This window comes from Euprymna scolopes, chromosome 6 (assembly GCF_053919585.1).
Source record: "Euprymna scolopes isolate OS-2025 chromosome 6, ASM5391958v1, whole genome shotgun sequence".
Classification (NCBI taxonomy): Eukaryota; Metazoa; Mollusca; class Cephalopoda; order Sepiida; family Sepiolidae; genus Euprymna; species Euprymna scolopes.
In genome coordinates this window covers 10,734,883-10,762,102 of record NC_136487.1, presented here as the reverse complement: position 1 = coordinate 10,762,102, position 27,220 = coordinate 10,734,883, and positions in this window count along the sequence as shown.

The window sequence follows — 27,220 nt, the reverse complement described above, 5'->3', positions numbered from 1 at the left end:
GATGCTATGAACATAATTTAATATGATGCTATTAACATAATTTAATACGATGCTATGAACATAATGTAATACGATGCTATGAACATAATTTATTACGATGCTATAAACATTATTTAATACGATGCTATGAACATAATTTAATACGATGCTATAAACATAATTTAATACGATGCTATGAACAACGAACATAATTTAATACGATGCTATGAACAACGAACATAATTTAATACGATGCTATGAACATAATGTAATACGATGCTATGAACATAATTTAATACGATGCTATGAACATAATTTAATACGATGCTATGAACAATGAACATAATTTAATACGATGCTATAAACATAATTTAATACGATGCTATGAACATAAGTTAATACGATGCTATGAACATAATTTAATATGATGCTATAAACATAATTTAATACGATGCTATGAACATAATTTTATACGATGCTATAAACATAATTTAATATGATGCTATGAACAATGAACATAATTTAATATGATGCTATGAACATAATTTAATATGATGCTATGAACATAATTTAATACGCTGCTATGAACATAATTTAATATGATGCTATAAACATAATTTAATACGATGCTATGAACATAATTTTATACGATGCTATGAACATAATTTAATACGATGCTATGAACATAATTTAATACGCTGCTATGAACATAATTTAATACGATGCTATAAACATAATTTAATATGATGCTATAAACATAATTTAATACGATGCTATGAACATAATTTAATACGATACTATGAACATAATTTAATACGATGCTATGAATATAATTTAATACGATGCTATGAATATAATTTAATAGGATGCTATAAACATAATTTAATACGATGCTATGAACATAATTTAATAGGATGCTATAAACATAATTTAATACGATGCTATGAACAATGAACATAATTTAATATGATGCTATAAACATAATTTAATACGAGGCTATGAACATAATTTAATACGATGCTATGAACATAATTTAATACGATGCTATGAACATAATTTAATACGATGCTATGAACAATGAACATAATTTAATACGATGCTATGAACATAATTTTATACGATGCTATAAACATAATTTAATACGATGCTATGAACAATGAACATAATTTAATACGATACTATGAATATAATTTAATACGATGCTATGACCATAATTTAATACGATGCTATGAACATAATTTAATACGATGCTATGAACATAATTTAATACGATGCTATGAACATAATTTAATACGATGCTATGAACATAATTTAATATGATGCTATGAACATAATTTAATACGATGCTATGAATATAATTTAATACGATGCTATGAACATAATTTAATACGATGCTATTAACATAATTTAATACGATGCTATGAACATAATGTAATACGATGCTATGAACATAATTTATTACGATGCTATGAACATAATTTAATACGATGCTATAAACATAATTCTATATGATGCTATAAACATAATTTAATACGATGCTATAAGATGCTATGAATATAATTTAATACGATGCTATAAACATAATTTAATACGATGGTATTAACATAATTTAATACGATGCTCTGAACATAATTTAATACGATGCTATAAACATAATTTAATACGATGCTATGAACATAATTTAATACGATGCTATAAACATAATTTAATACGATGCTATGAACATAATTTAATATGATGCTATTTACATAATTTAATACGATGCTCTGAACATAATGTAATACGATGCTATGAACATAATTTATTACGATGCTATGAACATAATTTAATACGATGCTATGAACAATGAACATTATTTAATACGATGCTATGAACATAATGTAATACGATGCTATGAACATAATTTAATACGATGCTATGAACATAATTTAATACGATGCTATGAACAATGAACATAATTTAATACGATGCTATAAACATAATTTAATACGATGCTATGAACATAATTTAATACGATGCTATGAACATAATTTAATATGATGCTATAAACATAATTTAATACGATGCTATGAACATAATTTTATACGATGCTATGAACATAATTTAATACGCTGCTATGAACATAATTTAATACGCTGCTATGAACATAATTTAATATGATGCTATAAACATAATTTAATACGATGCTATGAACATAATTTTATACGATGCTATGAACATAATTTAATACGATGCTATGAACATAATTTAATACGCTGCTATGAACATAATTTAATACGATGCTATAAACATAATTTAATATGATGCTATAAACATAATTTAATACGATGCTATGAACATAATTTAATACGATACTATGAACATAATTTAATACGATGCTATGAATATAATTTAATACGATGCTATGAACAATGAACATAATTTAATACGATGCTATGAACATAATTTAATAGGATGCTATAAACATAATTTAATACGATGCTATGAACAATGAACATAATTTAATATGATGCTATAAACATAATTTAATACGATGCTATGAACATAATTTAATACGATGCTATGAACATAATTTAATACGATGCTATGAATATAATTTAATACGATGCTATGAACAATGAACATAATTTAATACGATGCTATGAACATAATTTAATACGATGCTATAAACATAATTTAATACGATTCTATGAACAATGAACATAATTTAATACGATGCTATGAACAATGAACATAATTTAATACGATGCTATGAACATAATTTAATATGATGCTATAAACATAATTTAATACGATGCTATGAATATAATTTAATACGATGCTATGAACATGATTTATTACGATGCTATGAACAATGAACATTATTTAATACGATGCTATGAACATAATTTTATACGATGCTATAAACATAATTTAATATGATGCTATGAACATAATTTAATACGATGCTATGAACATAATTTAATACGATGCTATGAACATAATTTAATACGATACTATGAACATAATTTAATACGATGCTAGGAACAATGAACATAATTTAATACGATGCTATGAACATAATTTAATACGATGCTATGAACAATGAACATAATTTAATACGATGCTATGAACATAATTTAATACGATGCTATGAACATAATTTAATACGATGCTATAAACATAATTTAATATGATGCTATGAACATAATTTAATATGATGCTATAAACATAATTTAATATGATGCTATAAACATAATTTAATACGATGCTATGAACATAATTTAATTCGATGCTATGAACATAATTTAATATGATGCTATGAACATAATTTAATATGATGCTATGAACATAATTTAATATGATGCTATGAATATAATTTAATACGATGCTATGAACATAATTTAATATGATGCTATGAACATAATTTAATACGATGCTATAAACATAATTTAATACGATGCTATGAACATAATTTAATACGATGCTATGAACATAATTTAATATGATGCTATGAACATAATTTAATACGATGCTATGAACATAATTTAATATGATGCTATGAACATAATTTAATACGATGCTATGAACATAATTTAATATGATGCTATAAACATAATTTAATATGATGCTCTAAACATAATTTAATATGATGCTATAAACATAATTTAATATGATGCTCTAAACATAATTTAATACGATGCTATGAACATAATTGTATACGATGCTATGAACAGAATTTAATACGATGCCATGAACATAATTTAATACGATGCTATCAACAATGAACATAATTTAATACGAGGCTATAAACATAATTTAATACGATGCTATGAACAATGAACATAATTTAATACGGTGCTATGAACATAATTTAATACGATGCTATGAACATAATTTAATATGGTGCTATGAACATAATTTAATACGATGCTATGAACATAATTTAATATGATGCTATAAACATAATTTAATACGATGCTATAAGATTCTATGAACATAATTTAATACGATGCTATGAATATAATTTAATACGATGCTATGAACATAATTTTATACGATGCTATGAACATAATTTAATATGATGCTATAAACATAATTTAATACGATGCTATGAATATAATTTAATACGATGCTATGAACATAATTTAATACGATGCTATGAACATAATTTAATACGATGCTATAAACATAATTTAATACGATGCTATGAACATAATTTTGTATGATGCTATAAACATAATTTAATACGATGCTATAAGATGCGATGAATATAATTTAATACGATGCTATGAACATAATTTAATACGATGCTATGAATATAATTTAATACGATGCTATAAACATAATTTAATACGATGGTATGAACATAATTTAATACAATGCTATAAACATAATTTAATACGATGCTATGAACATAATGTAATACGATGCTATGAACATAATTTAATACGATGCTATGAACATAATTTAATACGATGCTATGAACAATGAACATAATTTAATACGATGCTATAAACATAATTTAATACGATGCTATAAACATAATTTAATACGATGCTATGAACATAATTTAATACGATGCTATGAACATAATTTAATACGATGCTATGAACAATGAACACAATTTAATACGATGCTATAAACATAATTTAATACGATGCTATGAACAATGAACATAATTTAATACGATGCTATGAACATAATTTAATACGATGCTATGAACATAATTTAATATGATGCTATGAACATAATTTAATACGATGCTATGAACATAATTTAATATGATGCTATAAACATAAGTTTATACGATGCTATAAGATGCTATGAATATAATTTAATACGATGCTATGAACATAATTTAATACGATGCTATGAACATAATTTAATACGATGCTATGAACATAATTTAATATGATGCTATAAACATAATTTAATACGATAGTATGAACATAATTTAATACGATGCTATGAACATAATTTAATACGATGCTATGAACATAATTTAATACGATGCTATGAACATAATTTTATATGATGCTATAAACATAATTTCATACGATGCTATAAGATGCTATGAATATAATTTAATACGATGCTATGAACATAATTTAATACAATGCTATGAATATAATTTAATACGATGCTATAAACATAATTTAATACGATGCTATTAACATAATTTAATACGATGCTATGAACATAATTTAATACGATGCTATAAACATAATTTAATACGATGCTATGAACATAATTTAATATGATGCTATAAACATAATTTAATACGATGCTATGAACATAATTTAATATGATGCTAGGAACATAATTTAATATGATGCTATGAACATAATTTAATACGATGCTATAAACAAAATTTAATAGGATGCTCTGAACATAATTTAATACGATGCTATAAACATAATTTTATACGATGCTATGAACATAATTTAATACGATGCTATGAACATAATTTAATACGATGCTATGAACAATTAACATTATTTAATACGATGCTATGAACAATGAACATTATTTAATACGATGCTATGAAAATAATTTAATACGATGCTATGAACATAATACGATCCTATGAACATAATTTAATACGATGCTATGAACATAATTTAATACGATGCTATGAACAATGAACATAATTTAATACGATGCTATGAACATAATTTAATAGGATGCTATGAACATAATTTAATACGATGCTATGAACATAATTTTATATGATGCTATATACATAATTTAATACGATGCTATGAATATAATTTAATACGATGCTATAAACATAATTTAATACGATGCTATGAACATAATTTAATATGGTACTATGAACATAATTTAATACGATGCTATAAGATGCTATGAATATAATTTAATACGATGCTATGAACATAATTTAATATGGTGCTATGAACATAATTTAATACGATGCTATGAACATAATTTAATATGGTGCTATGAACATAATTTAATACGATGCTATACACATAATTTAATACGATGCTATGAACATAATTTAATATGATGCTATGAACATAATTTAATATGGTGCTATGAACATAATTTTATACGATGCTATGAAAATAATTTAATACGATGCTATGAACATAATTTAATACGATGCTATGAACATAATTTAATATGGTGCTATGAACATAATTTAATACGATGCTATGAACATAATTTAATATGGTGCTATGAACATAATTTAATACGATGCTATGAACATAATTTAATATGGTGCTATGAACATAATTTAATACGATGCTATTAACATAATTTAATACGATGCTATGAACAATGAACATAATTTAATACGATGCTATAAACATAATTTAATACGATGCTATGAACAATGAACATAATTTAATACGATGCTATGAACATAATTTAATACGATGCTATGAACATAATTAAATACGATGCTATGAACAATGAACATTATTTAATACGATGCTATGAATATAATTTAATACGATGCTATGAACATAATTTAATACGATGCTATGAACATAATTTAATATGATGCTATGAACATAATTTAATAGGATGCTATGAACAATGAACATAATTTAATACGATGCTATGAACATAATTTAATACGATGCTATGAACATAATTTAATACGATGCTATGAACATAATTTAATACGATGCTATGAACATAATTTAATATGATGCTATGAATATAATATAATACGATGCTATGAACATAATTTAATACGATGCTATGAACATAATGTAATACGATGCTATGAACATAATTTAATACGATGCTATGAACATAATTTAATATGATGCTATAAACATGATTTTATACGATGCTATAAGATGCTATAAACATAATTTAATACGATGCTACGAACATAATTTAATACGATGCTATGAACATAATTTAATACGATGCTATGAACATAATTTAATACGATGCTATGAACATAATTTAATATGATGCTATAAACATAATTTAATACGATAGTATGAACATAATTTAATACGATGCTATGAACATAATTTAATACGATGCTATGAACATAATTTAATACGATGCTATGAACATAATTTTATATGATGCTATAAACATAATTTAATACGATGCTATAAGATGCTATGAATATAATTTAATACGATACTATGAACATAATTTAATACAATGCTATGAATATAATTTAATACGATGCTATAAACATAATTTAATACGATGCTATGAACATAATTTAATACGATGCTATGAACATAATTTAATACGATGCTATAAACATAATTTAATACGATGCTATGAACATAATTTAATATGATGCTATAAACATAATTTAATACGATGCTATGAACATAATTTAATATGATGCTATAAACACAATTTAATACGATGCTATGAACATAATTTAATATGATGCTATAAACATAATTTAATATGATGCTATAAACATAATTTAATACGATGCTATGAACATAATTTAATACGATGCTATGAACATAATTTAATACGATGCTATGAACATAATTTAATATCATGCTATAAGCATAATTTAATACGATGCTATGAACATAATTTAATACGATGCTATAAACATAATTTAATACGATGCTATGAACAATGAACATTATTTAATACGATGCTATGAATATAATTTAATACGATGCTATGAACATAATTTAATACGATGCTATGAACATAATTTAATATGATGCTATGAACATAATTTAATATGATGCTATGAACAATGAACATTATTTAATACGATGCTATGAACAATGAACATTATTTAATACGATGCTATGAACATAATTTAATACGATGCTATAAACATAATTTAATACGATGCTATAAACATAATTTAATATGATGCTATGAACAATGAACATTATTTAATACGATGCTATGAATATAATCTAATACGATGCTATGAACATAATTTAATACGATGCTATGAACATAATTTAATATGATGCTATGAACATAATTTAATACGATGCTATGAACAATTAACATTATTTAATACGATGCTATGAACAATGAACATTATTTAATACGATGCTATGAAAATAATTTAATACGATGCTATGAACATAATTTAATACGATCCTATGAACATAATTTAATACGATGCTATGAACATAATTTAATACGATGCTATGAACAATGAACATAATTTAATACGATGCTATGAACATAATTTAATAGGATGCTATGAACATAATTTAATACGATGCTATGAACATAATTTAATATGATGCTATAAACATAATTTAATACGATGCTATGAATATAATTTAATACGATACTATGAACATAATTTAATACGATGCTATGAACAATGAACATAATTTAATACGATGCTATAAACATAATTTAATATGATGATATAAACATAATTTAATACGATGCTATAAACATAATTTTATATGGTGCTATGAACATAATTTAATACGATGCTATGAACATAATTTAATATGGTGCTATGAACATAATTTAATACGATGCTATTAACATAATTTAATACGATGCTATGAACAATGAACATAACTTAATACGATGCTATAAACATAATTTAATACGATGCTATGAACAATGAACATAATTTAATACGATGCTATGAACATAATTTAATAGGATGCTATGAACAATGAACATAATTTAATACGATGCTATAAACATAATTTAATACGATGCTATGAACAATGAACATAATTTAATACGATGCTATGAACATAATTTAATACGATGCTATGAACATAATTTAATATGGTGCTATGAACATAATTTAATACGATGCTATAAACATAATTTAACACGATGCTATGAACATAATTTAATATGGTGCTATGAACATAATTTAATACGATGCTATAAGATGCTATGAATATAATTTAATACGATGCTATGAACATAATTTAATATGGTGCTATGAACATAATTTAATACGATGCTATGAACATATTTTAATATGGTGCTATGAACATAATTTAATACGATGCTATGAACATAATTTAATACGATGCTATGAACATAATTTAATACGATGCTATGAACATAATTTAATATGGTGTTATGAATATAATTTAATACGATGCTATAAGATGCTATGAATATAATTTAATACGATGCTATGAACATAATTTAATATGGTGTTATGAATATAATTTAATATGGTGCTATGAACATAATTTAATATGGTGCTATTAACATAATTTAATATGGTGCCATGAACATAATTTTATACGATGCCATGAACATAATTTAATACGATGCTATGAACATAATTTAATACGATGCTATGAACATAATTTAATATGGTGCTATGAACATAATTTAATACGATGCTATGAACATAATTTAATATGGTGACATGAACATAATTTAATACGATGCTATGAAAATAATTTAATACGATGCTATGAACATAATTTAATATGGTGCTATGAACATAATTTAATACGATGCTATGAACATAATTTAATATGATGCTATGAACATAATTTAATATGGTGCTATGAACATAATTTAATACGATGCTATGAACATAATTTAATATGGTGCTATGAACATAATTTAATATGATGCTATGAACATAATTTAATATGGTGCTATGAACATAATTTAATACGATGCTATGAACATAATTTAATATGGTGCTATGAACATAATTTAATACGATGCTATGAACATAATTTAATACGATGCTATGAACATAATTTAATATGGTGCTATGAACATAATTTAATACGATGCTATGAACATAATTTAATATGGTGCTATGAACATAATTTAATACGATGCTATGAACATAATTTAATATGATGCTATGAACATAATATAATATGGTGCTATGAACATAATTTAATACGATGCTATGAACATAATTTAATATGGTGCTATGAACATAATTTAATACGATGCTATGAACATAATTTAATATGGTGCTATGAACATAATTTAATACGATGCTATGAACATAATTTAATATGGTGCTATGAACATAATTTAATATGATGCTATGAACATAATTTAATATGGTGCTATGAACATAATTTAATACGATGCTATGAACATAATTTAATACGATGCTATGAAAATAATTTAATACGATGCTATGAACATAATTTAATACGATGCTATGAACATAATTTAATACGATGCTATGAACATAATTTAATACGATGCTATGAACATAATTTAATACGATGCTATGAACATAATTTAATACGATGCTATGAACATAATTTAATACGATGCTATGAACATAATTTAATACGATGCTATGAACATAATTAAATACGATGCTATGAACATAATTTAATACGATGCTATGAACATAATTTAATACGATGCTATGAAAATAATTTAATACGATGCTATGAACATAATTTAATACGATGCTATGAACATAATTTAATACGATGCTATGAACATAATTTAATACGATGCTATGAACATAATTTAATACGATGCTATGAACATAATTTAATACGATGCTATGAACATAATTTAATACGATGCTATGAACATAATTTAATACGATGCTATGAACATAATTTAATACGATGCTATGAACATAATTTAATACGATGCTATGAAAATAATTTAATACGATGCTATGAAAATAATTTAATACGATGCTATGAACATAATTTAATACGATGCTATGAACATAATTTAATACGATGCTATGAAAATAATTTAATACGATGCTATGAACATAATTTAATACGATGCTATGAAAATAATTTAATACGATGCTATGAACATAATTTAATACGATGCTATGAAAATAATTTAATACGATGCTATGAAAATAATTTAATACGATGCTATGAAAATAATTTAATACGATGCTATGAAAATAATTTAATACGATGCTATGAACATAATTTAATACGATGCTATGAACATAATTTAATACGATGCTATGAACATAATTTAATACGATGCTATGAAAATAATTTAATACGATGCTATGAAAATAATTTAATACGATGCTATGAACATAATTTAATACGATGCTATGAAAATAATTTAATACGATGCTATGAACATAATTTAATACGATGCTATGAAAATAATTTAATACGATGCTATGAAAATAATTTAATACGATGCTATGAAAATAATTTAATACGATGCTATGAAAATAATTTAATACGATGCTATGAAAATAATTTAATACGATGCTATGAACATAATTTAATACGATGCTATGAACATAATTTAATACGATGCTATGAAAATAATGAAAAAATACATCATTCAATCCTGGGAATAAATAATAGTAGTAGTAATAGTAGTAGTAGTAGTAGTAGTAGTAGTAGTAGTAGTAGTAGTAGTAGTAGTAGTAGTAGTAGCAGAAATAATAATAAAAATAATAACGATCCCTCCTCCACAAAAAAAAAATGTAGTGTCAGTATTGACTTGCGTCACACCAAATATTCAAGATGAGTTGAGGAGGATGGGAAAACCACAGAGCGAAATCACAACTAGCCAAACCTGTACTGGATGAGTTCAAAGAGCACTCGGATCTTGAGGAGGCTTGTTGCCACTCAAATTCAAGTGATGACCAATGATTAGTGCTATCAAGAAGTCAATGGCAAGTGGCTGTTGCAATGATGTAAATTTATTTGCAAAGCTAAAGAATACTGGAAATATGGGAAAACTAGTCGTCACTCAGACTCCAGGGAGCACCACTATTGTCAGTAAGCAATCTTGATAACCTGTGTGAGAACTCCTTGTAAGTACAAATAATAATAATAATAATAATAATAATAATAATAATAATAATAATAATAATAAAAATAATAATAAAAATAATAAATAATAATAATAATAATAATAATAATAATAATAATAATAATAATAATAATAAAAATAAAAATAATAATAAAAATAATAAATAATAATAATAGGAAAAATCCAGGAAAATAGTAAAGGTAGACTCTCTGGACAAAGAGATGAAACAATAAGTCTTATCATAAGTGAATTCAACCCAAATTAGCTCAAATCAGCACTCTCCCTCAGCACTAGCGCACAAGTACATGTATTTGATGACTTTAATGTCCACCACAAAAACTGGCTTCGATTCTCTACTTACACAGATGCAGCGGGCAACACAATTCATAGCTTCTATATATCTCACTCCCTATCACAAATTGTTACGTTTCCAACCCTTTTCCCTGACCAGGAAGAACAACATGCATCACTTCTAGATCTGTTTTTGACCACAGTTCCTGATGATTGTATAACGAATGCCGACAGCCCACTTGGGAACGCTGATCATGAAGTGATAATGGTTGAAATCGCCCTAAACTCTAGAGCTAAAACTGAAGAGCCAGTGCTCAAAACAACGAGATATTATAAAAAGGCTGACTCGGAAGCCATCAGAGATCTTATCAGAGACGCCCCATGGGGAAATATTTTTTCTCTTCCTGCTGAACAGTGCGAAACGAGACCACTGAATGGTTCAAAACTGCAATCGAAGCGCAGGTTCCCATGTGGAAATTTTATAGCAAGCCCCACTCTCCCCAATGGTTTACTTCGACTTGCACAACTGCCATTGCTCAAAGGCAGCATGCATACCGCAGATTTAACAGACAAGTCCAGTTCAAACAGACAGAAGAAAGAAATAGCGACAGCTAAGAGAGAATTTACGGAAACCACTAAGAAACGCATCGAAGCACAAAAACTAGAAACTCGTGACTTCTGGAAAATCTACAACAGTGTAGTAAATAATGGGCAATCAACAATTCCCCCACTAACCAACAATCATGAGGTTGTTTGCTCAGCAATCGAGAAGGCGAACATGCTTGCCAGTCAGTTTGCCTCAAACTCCACACTGGACCCTTCCAACCACCCCCTACCTGAATTTCCTAACATGATTAAATCCTTCTTAGATAAGAGAAAAATCCAGGTTGTCCTCGACGGTTGTACATCTAAACAATATGATATAAATGCGGGAGTGTCCCAGAGATCTATCCTTGGACCTCTACTGTTCCTAATTTTCATAAATGACCTCCCCGACAAAATTGCCTCTGAGATGGTTATATATGCTGATGATACCACACTCTATAACAGGCACAACAGAAAAACAAATGGACACATATCTAAAGAAATGGCAGAAACACTAGAGGATGACCTCCAATCTGTAGTGGAATGGGGACAAAAGTGGATGGTCACATTCAATGCCGGCAAGACTAAACTAGTTTCATTCAATAATTACAAGAAACTTTCTCTACCACCAATAGCAATGGTCAACGACTCTTTATCTGAGAGTACATCTTTCAAATTCCTTGGCCTAACGTTCACAGGAAACATGAGTTGGAACAATTACATTGAAGGCATTGCCAGGGCTGCTGCATGGAAGTTTGGCTCTCTCTACCATGCTAGAAAACTTCTAACACCTGAAAATATCCTGTACCTCTATAAGGCCAACTTTCGCCCATGTATGGAGCATTGCTGTCATATTTGGGCTGGTGCATCTGCTACTAGTCTCTCGCTCCTTGACAAGATTCAAAAGAGAGTCGCAAATCTGATAGGCCCTGAACTGGCATATAAGCTTAAGCCTCTATCCCATCGACGAAACATTGTATCCCTCTGCCTGTTCTACAAGTATTTTAATGGTGAATGCTCTGACGAACTGTAAGCACTTGTGCCCCCACGACGTGAACACCCTCGACAAACCCAACAGGCTGCTAAATCCCACCCCTACACTGTAGAGATCCCTAGATGTAAAAGATCTTTCTACTCCAGTAGTTTCTTCCCCAGAACCGCTAGACTTTGGAATTCCATTCCAGGTCCCTGCTTCCCCAACTGTACTGATGTACAGAAGTTCAAGTGCAACGTGAATCGACATCTTGCTACCCAAATCCCTACATAGTACCCCAGTAATTGTTGCCCCCTGATAGTAGCCCCCTACACCAAAACCAAAGTGGCAGTGTGCCTTGTTTGGGGGGAAAATATAATAAAAAAAACAAATGGAGTACCAAGAACATATATGACTTGATGGGAAAGACAGTCCACTAGGAACTGTGCAAACGATTACCCACTAAACATGTAGACAAACCAAATCTAATATTGGAAAATGAAAAGCATACAACTTTCTGCAACTTAGAAAAACAAAGAGACTTCGAATAACATGCAAATTTCAATCACTTTTTGCTTATTTTATTGTCAAAAAGAAGAGTTTCATTACAAGAATACTAATATCTCTGCTCTGTCGTTATTTTCATGGCAAGTGTTTGACTGAATTTCACTCTATGGTCATTCTTCTTCCTTCTTGGACTGAGGTGTATGCTGTACAACATTCATGACATTTTCTCTCCGAAGAAAGGGGCACAATCGACTGCCCACTTTTTGCTTGTGACGTTATAACTACATAAGTTTGATGATACTCCTCCCCCTCACGTCGTCCAATATGCATCAAGTCTACTTTTCACAACTTCCACATTCAATGCAAACCTAAAACTTGTACTAATTATAAATCACTCTACAATAAGGTGAATTATAGTGAAAGAACATTGGGACTACTGATTTCCAGCCTAGACACAGGTCACCAAGAAGGTTATTTCTGCTGAGGTGGTTGACTTTATTTATTTATATTTAATATGGATTCCAGCAACTTACTCATGACACACAGGAGACATATGGGTCTGTACTGAGAGGGAGATGACTTATCACCTGAATTCTTAAATACAGGGCATACTGATGAGGTTTTCCAGGGTGTTGGGAAGCACTTCTATTTAAGGCAATGCGTAAACAGTTTCGTAAGTATGGGAGCAAGTTCGGGTTGAAGCTTTTTCAGCACTATAATTAGAATGCCGTCAGGGCCAATTGCTTTACTGGAATCAAGGTTCTTGATTAGCTTGGCGACCTCATGCACGGATATTTGTATGTTGCATAGCTTGTTGTCTGTTATAGATGGAAATATGAGGAGTTGATGGCCTTCGTCGCATAGGGTAGAATTAGCTGCAAAGTTCTTTGCAAATAGTTTGGCCTTGTCTGATGCTCATGAGATGACCTCAGGTCCATTGATGATAGTTGGGATAGAACGCACACTTCTGTTCAGGATCCTGTTTGCTATTTGCCAGAACTGGTGGGAACCAAACCGCTGCTCAGCTACTTTGGATTTAATGGACTGAGCATATAGCTCTCTTGCATTTTTTATTACTCTGTTACAGTGGTTGCTGGCAGTCCTGAAAGCAGCTCTAGTCACAGTGCATCTATTACGTTGGTAGCTATGGAAAAAGTGATTTCTGTGCGCAATAGCAGCAGCGCATTCTGGGGAGAACCATAGCTCTCTGTTAGGTTTTTGCTGGAATTTTTTGGATGGTATGAATCGGTCTATGCCTACAAGTAACCATTCTGTCAGGTCTGATACTATGGAGGACACATCCTTTTTAAACATGGAATGTAGGGGTGGATCAGATATAAATGTATGGAAGCTATCCCAGTCAGCCATAGAGTATCGTATACAGTACGGTGGAGAGGTTATTGCATTTCGTTTTTATCTTAACTGATACAACCGAGTGGTCAGAAGATCTGAGGGGACAGAACGGAACATGAACATAGCTCAGGGGAAGTTGTCAGAAAAAGGTCTCGAAGGCTTGCGTACTGACCGGTAGTACCGGGCACACGGGTGGGCTCGCGAACAATCTGAGTGAGGTCATAGGCAATGGAGAAATCATGACGGAACCTTCCCTCATCATCTGTCTTGTTCGAGTTGGTCAGCCATTCCACATTGTGGACATTGAAGTCACCACAAATGTGTATGTTAGCTGAAGGATGAGCAGACAGGATGTGGTCAATTTTCTCAGATATGCTCTTAAAGATAGTAACTCCGCTGTTGTGGGGGCAATAGAGGGCAAATATAAATGTAGTGGTGTAAGCAAGTGCAACCCAGAAACACATATAAGGTAAATTAGGGTCTTCACTGGAGATATCCCTACCACACGGAAAGCCATCTTTAATGTAGGCACATATTCCATGCCCATAGCGATCTTGGAGGTCAGATTTAGATGTTAAGCTAGAGTATTCTTTAATTATGTACTTGTCTAGGGAAGTGGTTGGCCCTATGCCAGTTTCACTTAGGAAGAATATGTCCGGTTTCGTCTCCTGTAATTGGGTTTCAACCTCTGGAAGGTTGGAACGTAGACCCCTGATGTTGGAGAAGGAGACATGGTAGCAGGGGTCTATGTTGGAGGATGGGGTTTTAGTTTTATTTGTGATTTTTTTATGGAGATATTTCATGTTGAGGATTTGGGATTTGTGGAACAGGTTGACAGACTTGGTTAGAGTAGGACAGTGAGGGAAAGTAGGAGAGAAAAAGATAGGAAATTTTTTTTTTTTTTTTGTAGCACATGATAAGGTAAAGCCGTAACAATTACCTACTAGTATGGCATCGAGAGGCCCCACCAGAAACTACTGCATGGTCCAGAATCTATTCATCAAATGGCAACACAGCAGCCCCAGTACTTTACACCTGCTGATAGGACAGCCTCCTTAGTGGTTACTCGGATCCCTGACTATCAGGTGGATAATGTCAGCCCAGATGAAACGTTTACCTTCGGCATCTTTACTAGTGACATGGCCACAACGATAGACATAGAAACAGATTTCCGACATCTCAGGCTACTGTTCACGAAGGACTGCCGTGCTGGAAAGCAGCTTTTTCTTCACCCTTTGTCAGAAAAATCCCTCATCCGAAATAATGAAATAAACAAAATAATAATAATAATATCCAAAACTGTTATAGATAGAAGAAATGAACATGAATTAGATTTTGTATAAAAAACAAAAAAAATAAAAGAAAAGAGGATTGTACTCACGACAATAACATACAGAGTGGGTGGGGAGGGGCGACAAGGTGGTGGCGCCAGATCTTCAAATTCGTGGAGAAAGTAGGGAGGGCTACAATTATACAAACTCTCTCTGTTTCTCATATTATTTACATTGTGGTGAGTACAAGATCAGTGAGTTCCTCAGAGCACATTCCATGAAAGGATTTGTAAATCAAGCATAGGAAATCACATTTCAGTGATGGGACAGAGGCTGAAACTTGATAGACAGTGTGGGACCTATTAGAGACTTTTTTTTTCATCTTGTCCAATAGGGAGAGACTAGTGATTGGTGCACCAACCAATAGTCTCTTCCTTATTTGGTTTATATCTTGAAAGATAAGTATATGGTAAAATGTCTGTATAAGTACATATAATGTTGGCTTAAGTCTAAATTCCCTTGTTTTTTTTTTTGTTTTTTTTTTCTTGTAGTGAGGAACATAGTCCCTATGAAATAAATCACTAAAGCTAATACCTAAAAAAATTATTACTTCTTTGAATGCAGTTAATAATTTAGACAATTTACGATCGACCTATAAATAATCACGCTGTAAAATTACAGAAATTCTCTGAAACATTATGGTTGACCTATATTAAGAGATCGGTTTACTTATTTTATTTGATTACGCTAACCGCAGACAGATCCGTACAAAATTCGAGGCTGCTGGTTTCCATAATGATTCATTTGAATAAATTTTTTTTTTTTTTTTTTTTTCGAAAAGCTGTCTCCATTTTGTGAATCGGCAAGCGTTAAAATGGCTTGAAAAGTCTTTTCTAAACAATAAAAGCCAACCATCATCATTGAAACCATGGTTCGCCTCTGAAATATGTAATGTATAGTTTTTAATAAATAATTTGTGTACATATATTTTGAGGTGAGGAGTGATAATATGCTTTGTTTAGATTGCTTGGACTACTGTTCTCGTCTTGGGCGTTATATTCACAATTTTTTGGTCAATTTTATTTGGCCAATATAATACATACGAAAATCTGCTTGAATATATATATATATATATATATATATATATATATATATATATATATATATATATATATATATATATAAAGTGATCTTGTCTGTCTGTGAAACAGTTTCTACTAAACCACTCCTCTGTCAATTTGTGGTCTACAGACTTGAAACTTAATATAGGGGATTTGGACCAGTGGAACAAATTCAGTTTGGTCTTTAACCGGTAAAAATAGCTGCTGAAGGGTCCAAATTGAAAAAAAAATCGAACTTAGTAGGCATGCTCGTTTGGAGATAGGGTACGATTATGGATATCTCTAGTATCAAATAATCCTTATGCACTATGAAACTGACTTTATGTATGAAAACCAAAGAGGGGAAATATAACATAGAAGAAATATTTGGAATCAAGTCTCCCCTTGCTGTTATTTCAGATCATTTGAAACCATAGGAGCAGGATTTAGTCTCTCCTCCATCAAGGCTAGAGGTTTTGGGAAATATCAGATATTTTGTAATTCATATGCAAAACTATAAAAACAAATGACTATGATTGAAACATTTTATGGCTGTAAAAAAAGTGTTAAAAATAGGGCCTGGATGGTGGATAATTCCTTTAATGTGCGACCTTAAAGGCAAATGTCACGTGGTCCACTATACAATTTAGGTCATTACATTTTCAATGAGCCTTTATTTGTTGAATTCTGATCAATAGTCGCTGAGATTTGGAACTTATAAAATTACCAAAAAAAGTGATATTATATATGGATATATCTATACTTGTAGCCCAATTGAATATTAAAATACTCATATCTTTTGTTCAATGGAACGAAACTATATAAAAATTTGCAGGCTTTTTGTAGATTATAATACTATTCTATGGTTAAAGTTTATGACAATTGGTAAAAAAAGAACCTATATTTTCAAACCAATAAAATATGCCCAAATTTGCCTACATTTGTATATATATAGTGTCCTGCAGGCCAGCTTTAATTTTGTTGCTTCGGTTGTCTCCCCTGTGGCCTTGCCAGGCCACTAATATATATATATATATATATATATATATATATATATATATATACATATATATATATATATATATATATATACATATATATATATATATATACATATATATATATATATATATATATATATATATATATATATATATATACTTATGTTACTTCTGGTTTGGCGGTGGTCGTAACAGCAAAGACGTCAGGTTTTTTCCCATTCTTTTCCTCCTTCGCTGTACGGGTTCGAGCCTGCCTTCCTACTACCACTTTTTTTTTTGCTCAACATACACCTCCAAACACCCGGGCAACGCCGGACACCCCTGCTAGTATATATATATATATATATATATATATATATATATATATAGAGAGAGAGAGAGAGAGAGAGAGAGAGAGAGAGACACACAGACAGACAGACAGACAGACAGATAGATAGATAGATAGATGTGTGTGGAAAAACTACCAAATTACTCTGTCAATTTTCAGTCTACAGTCTTGAAACTTTATATATAAGTGATTTGAGTCCGTAGAATATATTCAATTTGGTTTTTAGCTGGTAAAATTTGCTGCTAAAGGGTCAAAATTAAAAAAAAAATTGGAACTTGGCAGGTGTAAATAAATGTTACTTGCACAAATACACATTTATACTTTTAACATTATTTTTAAGGTTATATGAAAATTTTCAAACGCCATAATGCTTGAAATTGTCCAACCGGTCTTGAAACAATTGTAACTTACAATGAAATACACTTTTTGTTGCTACCAATTCCTTTTTTGAAGTCTTGGTTTTGTTAATACTGTATATATATATATATATATATATATATATATATATATATATATATATATATATATATATATATATATATATAATCTTACGATTATAAAAAAATATATATTATTTAGGTATATATTCTATAAACAATATTTTAAATTGTAAAAAAAATATTAAGCTCAATGAAAATGAATTTTTACTTTCAGAGCACGTATATCATTAGTTATCATCCCAAAGACAAAAGATGTATTTAATTCACACTGGTAGGTTTTAATTTAATTTAATTTTTTATGATGTATGTCTTACGCATATTTTGTTGAATAGCGGAAACCACTAAACAACTCCTTAGAAACAAATGTGTTTCTCAAAACATATATATATATATATATATATATATATATATATATATATATGTGTGTGTGTGTGTTTGTGTGTATATATATATATATATATATATATATACTTGCTTCCATAGTCTCTTGCTCGCTGTTCTATAAAACCTCCTTATTTGTTTATACATGATAAAAATGTGTAATGAACATTAATATAGTAAACGAAGTATTATATTTAGAAAATAAAAGAAAAAACAATTGTTTTTTAGGTTAAAATGATTGCAGGTGGTATAAAGAGTGACCATGTTTTTTAAGGTCCAGCGTGTTCGTTTATTTAAGAAGATGCATATTCCTTAATAAGCTATTTTTTAACTCGTAGTCAATGAGAACTGCTGGAACTGAATAAGAGAGAAATTATTATTTTTGTAATTGGAAAAGGAAAGTTCTCATACCGATACCAGTCAACACCGGGAACTAATATATGCATTGTATATATACTGCCTTGTCTACCTTTGTAACTATCTCATAAATTCAGACAAAAACAATGTGAATATTAGTTCCTGGTGTTGACTGGTGGCGGTATGAGAACTTTAAATTTAGAGGGAAAAGTAGTAACTACTTCCTCTAATAATGTTGGCGATCATGATTATGTTTCTCCCAGGATGTAATGTAGGATTGTATTATAACGAATAAATGTGCACAAAACGGCATTCTAAAGTTACATAAGATTGTGGATAATAGTTTAGACATAATAAATTTGTATGTGGTATCTGTTATTGCAAACCTATGGTAATTTTGTCCAGAGGGGAATTTCTGCAATAAAAATATTATGTATGGAGATAATACTGATACTGGCCTATAAAGAGATGATGGATTAGCTATAATAAAAAAACTTAAACAAAGTCAGAAGGTAAAACTTTTAAAAAAAATAATAAACATGGAAATGAAAAATAAGCCTAAAATAGAAGTAGTGGCTAACATAAAAATAACTTATTTCTTAGATATAACTCTAAAACTAAATAAAAATACTGATGAGCCTTACTTAAAAGATAATCCTCATTTAATATTTAATAATCCGAAGTTTAACATCAGTCATAAAACAGAATAACTCTACCAAGAATAGATCTAGCAAAAATTTTAGCTATGAAAAATGTGTATAAGAAACCAAGTAACATTCACAAGATAGCTTTAAAAAATAGAGGATACCATATTGAAATCAAATATAAACAACAGAACATCCATAGTTATAATAAGACTCAAAAATAGATGAAAAAGGAATATAATTTGGTATACGCCACCCTAAAACCAAACTTGGCAAAAAATTCTTAAATCTTATTTAAAAGTACTTCCCCATAACCAATCTCTTACACAAAATCTTTAATAAGAATAATCTAACAGTGTCCTATACTTGCTATAAAAACCTAGAGATGATAATTGAAGCACATAATAATAAAATATTAAACAATGAGTGCAATAAAAAAGAAATAACAAAAATAATAAAAGTAGTACAAAGAACAAAATATAATCACTAGAAATGATGCAAATCCTAATAGAAATAAAAATACTAGAAATTAGCAAAAGAATTGTAACTGTAGAACACAGGAACTTGTCTGCTACAAAATAAATGTCTAAACAAAAGCATCGTTTACTAGGCCACAATATTTGCTAAAGAAAACCCGAATAACAAAAAATATTATGTAGGAATCATATCCCTGGATTCTAAAATGAGATATTACGACCACAGAAGTACATTCAAAAGTAAAAAATGCAGAATAAAAACAGCATTAGCGAACCACTACTGGGAACTTAAGGAAAGTAGACAATCACCAATAGTAGAGCGGAAAATAGTACAGCAGGCTAGCACATGTAGAAACTTAGATGACCTGTGTCAATTATGCTTGAATGAGAAATTAGCTGTCCTAAACTTTAAAGAACTTCAAAATTTATTAAACTGCAGGAGTGAAATAATAAACATATGTATACAGAAAATAAACTTTAGCTTAGGATAACAACGAACACACGCACACATACGAACACACACATAAAAAACATGAATAAATGATAATAATAATAATAATAATAATAATAATAATAATAATAACAATAATAACAATAATAATAATAACAAAAGTGATAATCATAAGTTTAATAAACAAATGCACTAGTATAGCATAAAATGTAAGTGAAAAAAGTTCAAATTAAAACTGATTCAGTTTCCAACACAAAAGAAAAGAAGAAATCGGCTCCCTGCTAAAAAGGACAAAGGAACAGATGAATTAGAGGTCAAATACCCTTGCCTAATAAAGGTGTGATAAATGGGTGTGTGAATAACACAATCTGATTAGCAAATCCAGTTCAATATCAGGGGAGCATATAAAAACACAAAGCAACATCGATTCCTGAACCATCCTCACGAGGATGAAATGCAAAAAATCCTGTGTAGCTTAATTGCTATATATATTTCCAAAACTTACTATATATATAAGAAACACATCCATTAAGTCTCGAAAGACAATGGATACCACCTGTAGGGGCAGCTGCGCCTGTAATTGTGAGGCAAGGGTTGTGCAATCTCCAAACACACCTCTTCTGAACAGCACTTCTTGAGTCTAGTGGCAAGGACGAATAGAAACAATGCTGAGATAAGCAGAGAGCACATACCACCGCTGTAATTTCCAAATGATCACTCATTTTAGTACTGACCATGCTCAACATTGCTTAAATGTGTGTGTGTGCGTGTGTGTGTGTGCGTGTGTATGTGTGTGCGTGTGTGTGTGTGTGTGTGTGTGTGTGTGTGTGTGTGTGTGTGTGTGTGTACAAAAAAGAAACTTCGCATACAAGTCTATGACTTATAATTCCTATTTACTTGCCTCTCCACGAGGGCAGAGTTGAACACAAGGTCGGTTTTTAATATTGGAAAAATCCAGTTTTCTATAAAGGGGCACTCTGGATAGGAACAAAAATAAAAAAAAATATCTCAGTTATGAAGGGCCCCTCCTCCACTGACTGAGGAAAGAAAAAGTGAAGTGTAGCATCAGAACAGATACTACACTATGATCTTGGCCCAAAGGCCAAATTCTTTTGTCCATAATTTATTATTATCATAAGTTCAATGTTACATAACCGGTTCGTGTCATGTGGGATGAGATATCCACATGTGTCAAGCATCTACAATGAAAAAGTAATTTTAGATTATTTATCAACAGAGGGGGGGGGGTGCAGATGGAGCGAAGATGTAACAGAGTGAACACGGCTGAGACTTTTACTTTTGTACGAAGATCGATAACCACGGTTTACAGATTGAAGACGCATAATTAATTATCTATATATTAACATCATAGTACTTTTAACATACGTACATGCGTATGTGTGTCACGGTTTCAAGATTATGAATTATTTGATCGGGAGATCCTATTTATTAAAAAGAAGAATAGGAGGTAATAACATACTACGAACATTAAATTAGAATATAGATTATACAGATACGCTAATTTAATGGTCATAGTATGTTATCACTAGGGCTATGACAACAGCATATTCTTTTCATTGTTTTGACTCTCTAGTATATATTCGACACAGTTAGACAGTCAATCAACTGAGAACCACATCACTCTATATAAAAGCATATAAGATATCAACGGATACACACTCGAGAGTCAAAACAATGAAAAGAATATGCTGTTGTCCCAGCCCTAGTTATCACCTTATATCCTCTGTTTTAATAAATACGATCTCCCGATCACCGAAGACGCAAAGTAAAAAAATAAATAAATAAATAAAATGATGTTGCTTTTGGGCTGTACGTGAAACTAAAATATACCTTCTTGGTTTTCTAGCTATAATCCAAGAGTAGTCTCTGATCTGTCTAAAGATGGTTTAATGATATTGTGGGGTTTACATTCATGCCGGGCGTCCATACAATGGAAATATGTTGCAGATTCTTATAAGGATATTGGTGATAAACTGTAATAACCAGATATATTCTGACACTACCTTAACCAGATTACTTAGATAAATGCTTTTACAGTTTAACAAAAGAGCTACAAAATCACGGGATCTCTATTCATGCTGAACGTCCAGAGCACGTCTGAAAGATACTGCTGTGGAATTCCCACAGGTCTCATTAGTTATTAATGATTTTTTTTAATAATTACTTGTTCATTTTGATTTTGTTGACGGGGGGGGGGGATAACCTTCCTTTCCATCCAAACAATTTTACTGAATTTTTTTGAAATTATCTATCTCTGTGGAAGATGTGCTGGTACAATTTCACACAACGCTTACATCAAAGAAAAAAATCTCCCTAAAAAAAACAAAAGTAAAACATTTGTATGAATTCATTACACTTGTGTGTCAGGGTGAAAATATGTCACACCAAACAGGTTCCAGTTGAGGAAATTCTCTGAAATCATATTATGCGAACTTGTTGATTATTTGCTCCAATTTAGATATATTACGGTTATGATTTTTGATGTTTTCCATGTGTAAATGTGTGAAGGGAGGGGAGTGACTTATATTTGAACAGGCGCATGCACAAATACACAAGTACAACGGCCATTGTGAAGATACACCTGAAAAAAGGTCAGAAGTTACATCGGCTGAAACGTTGTGAGAATAACAACCAAGATGAGTACTAGTCCGAATGGAATAAATAATACAAGTCTACACAATCCCAAATATTGCTACTTGGAACATAAAGGGCTATTATTTGGGATCATTTCTAACAAGGGATGACCACCCTCATTTTGCGAGCTAGAGCACTCTTCCTCTAGGGTGCTGGCTCTTTAATCCCATTTTGTGACCCCTTTCTATCATAGACATTTTCAACACCTCCTTCTTTTGGGATTTTGTTACTAGTTGGGTTAGTTTCAATTTTTTATGATAATTCGGTTAATGTTTAGTTAGTTAATGCTAAACTACATTATCAGTTAATTTATTTTTGTATTTCTAGCAATGAGATACTAAAAATCTTGGAAAGAAGTTGTAAACATCATAAGAGCATGCATTTTTTATTAATTAGTTTTTTTATCAAATATTTTAAATTCAAATTTAAATTTGAAAAAAAGAAAAAAAACAGTGTGAACTTAGTTGCCAACTCAATATATTGTCAAAATTATTATCATCACTTCCAATGAAGGTCACTTCAACATATAAAAACGTTATCAACACAAAAACAAAGAAAAGCAACAAAAAAATGAGAAGAGAAAAGACTTGGTGGATAGAAACAAACAAACAATTTTATTAGGAAAAGAAAAAAAGAAATTTAGAGCGAAAAAAGATCACGAGCTGCCTGCTGCTAAGATTTTGCTCTTAGCTATAAAGAAAGTCCTTTGTGTGGTAACAATTACGAAAATAGGAAGAAAGAAAGAAAGACGGGTTGAGAAGGCCTTTTTTTACTTACTGCTCTGATATGAGATTTTAAATAACATAGTATTTTTTTAGAAAGGTCGAAATACTTTAGCTAAAAGAGTTTGCTCCTTTTTGCTTTTGCAATTTAAGCTTTTGCCATCTTTTTTAAAAATAAAAGTCCTCTTAAATAGATTAGTTGAAATATCTGCAAACAAAGATAACTTATTATCTGAAATAATGTTCCGAGAGTGTTCTTTTATAGCAAGGAATTTATTTTCTCATTTTCCTGAAGGAAACCTGAGGAAAAAAAACACATAATTCTTCGTATAATAACGTTCTCTGAAGAGGCAAGAAGTCCGGTAAAGAAACTTCCTCGTTCCTTCTTTGAGTTTGGTCAGATTAGAAATATTCTTTGCTTTTGGACTTGCAGTTTGAAGTTGCAGCTTGAGACGTATCCATTTTCTTCAGGCTTTAGAAGAAAATATTTAGTTATAATGATAGACATTTCCAATTCAATCTTTCGTTGTGAGAATATTTCCCACATGTGTCATCTTTCCTGCAAGCTGGTATTTTTCCGACATATTTAACTGTCAAGAATCCATACGGAAAATGTACAACGTTGTTCAGTAAGGGTACGATGACAAAGATAAATAGCCCACATTCAGACTCTGTTAATGGAATACTGCATCACATTAAAGACTTGTGTCCAGTTTGCGAAGGGAATTGTTCCATCAGTGACCATGTGACTTTCTAAGACAATGAAAGATCAGGCAAAGAAAACTCTTCAGAGAGTGATGGACTTGATCACCCAGGATAGGATGCTCTAAATGACACATCTGAGAAGCACACCATGGAAGAGGTACCTGACACTGTACCATTTGGTTTGTATTACTATAGACATAGATTCGAAAAAGTTGTCAATTAGCATAAAATATGCAAAATACTGTTAAAAACCCACTGAATATGTTAGCTTATCTCATATATTGAGCAAGTTTCTAACAGTATTTTGTATATTTTTTTATTTTTAACTCCTTTTCCCAAACTTATCGTGTTCAACAGAGAGTCGGGCGCCATTTGTAATTTTCAAATACATTGGTAAATGTATGTTTTTCGAGCTGAATAAACATGTTACATTAAATAAAAACACTAAAAAATTATCCAGTTAGGTAGAAAAGTAACTTATCTTGCCTTTGATAACATTTATTTGTTATATATTTGTTATTTGACAACTTTTTCGAATCTGTGTGTATAGTAATACAAACCAAATCATTGAAATCAAAATAACAAAATTTCAAACATCATACATTAACGTGTCCAATACATAATATTCCCAAAAGATTGGCTTTCATTTTCCGCTGCCACATGAATTCTTGCAGATTTATTTTATTTCAATAAATCGCTTCAGAATAGAAATACTGAAGAACAATAAAAGTGAAGAAATTGATTTGCCTTGTTACCGCTTCCGGTAGAACTACGCTGAAAGGGAGGAAGTTCGTTAGCTGACTATAACCGTATGTTTACGTCAATCTGAAGCAGTGTAAAAAATGGGTCAGCTATGATAAGCAAGCAGCAACCTTGAGCAAAAACCAAAAACAAACCTTAATCTCCGAAAGAATATATTGTGTGTATGGTGGAACTAGAAAGGCATATTTTTTTACACATGGTATTGACATGAATTGACAACCTGGGTGTGGCAAATTCCACAGAAACATTTTCACTTAGGGATGTTGGCAACCTTCAAGTGGTTCCTCCCATGCTAAAATGGTGATGTTTGCATTCAACAACTGCACTCTCTCCATGAAGCAATTCAGAAACAAACAAAAAAAAAAGACTAAATCAACAATAGATTGTTCTTCAATTGTCAATATGACCAAAACCATTATTCGAGAATTTAGATGTGATGTATTGCCTCGTCCTCCATATTTGTCAGACTGGCATCATCAGATTTCCATCTTTTTCAATCTCTTTCAAATGCTGTACTTGGTGTTAAG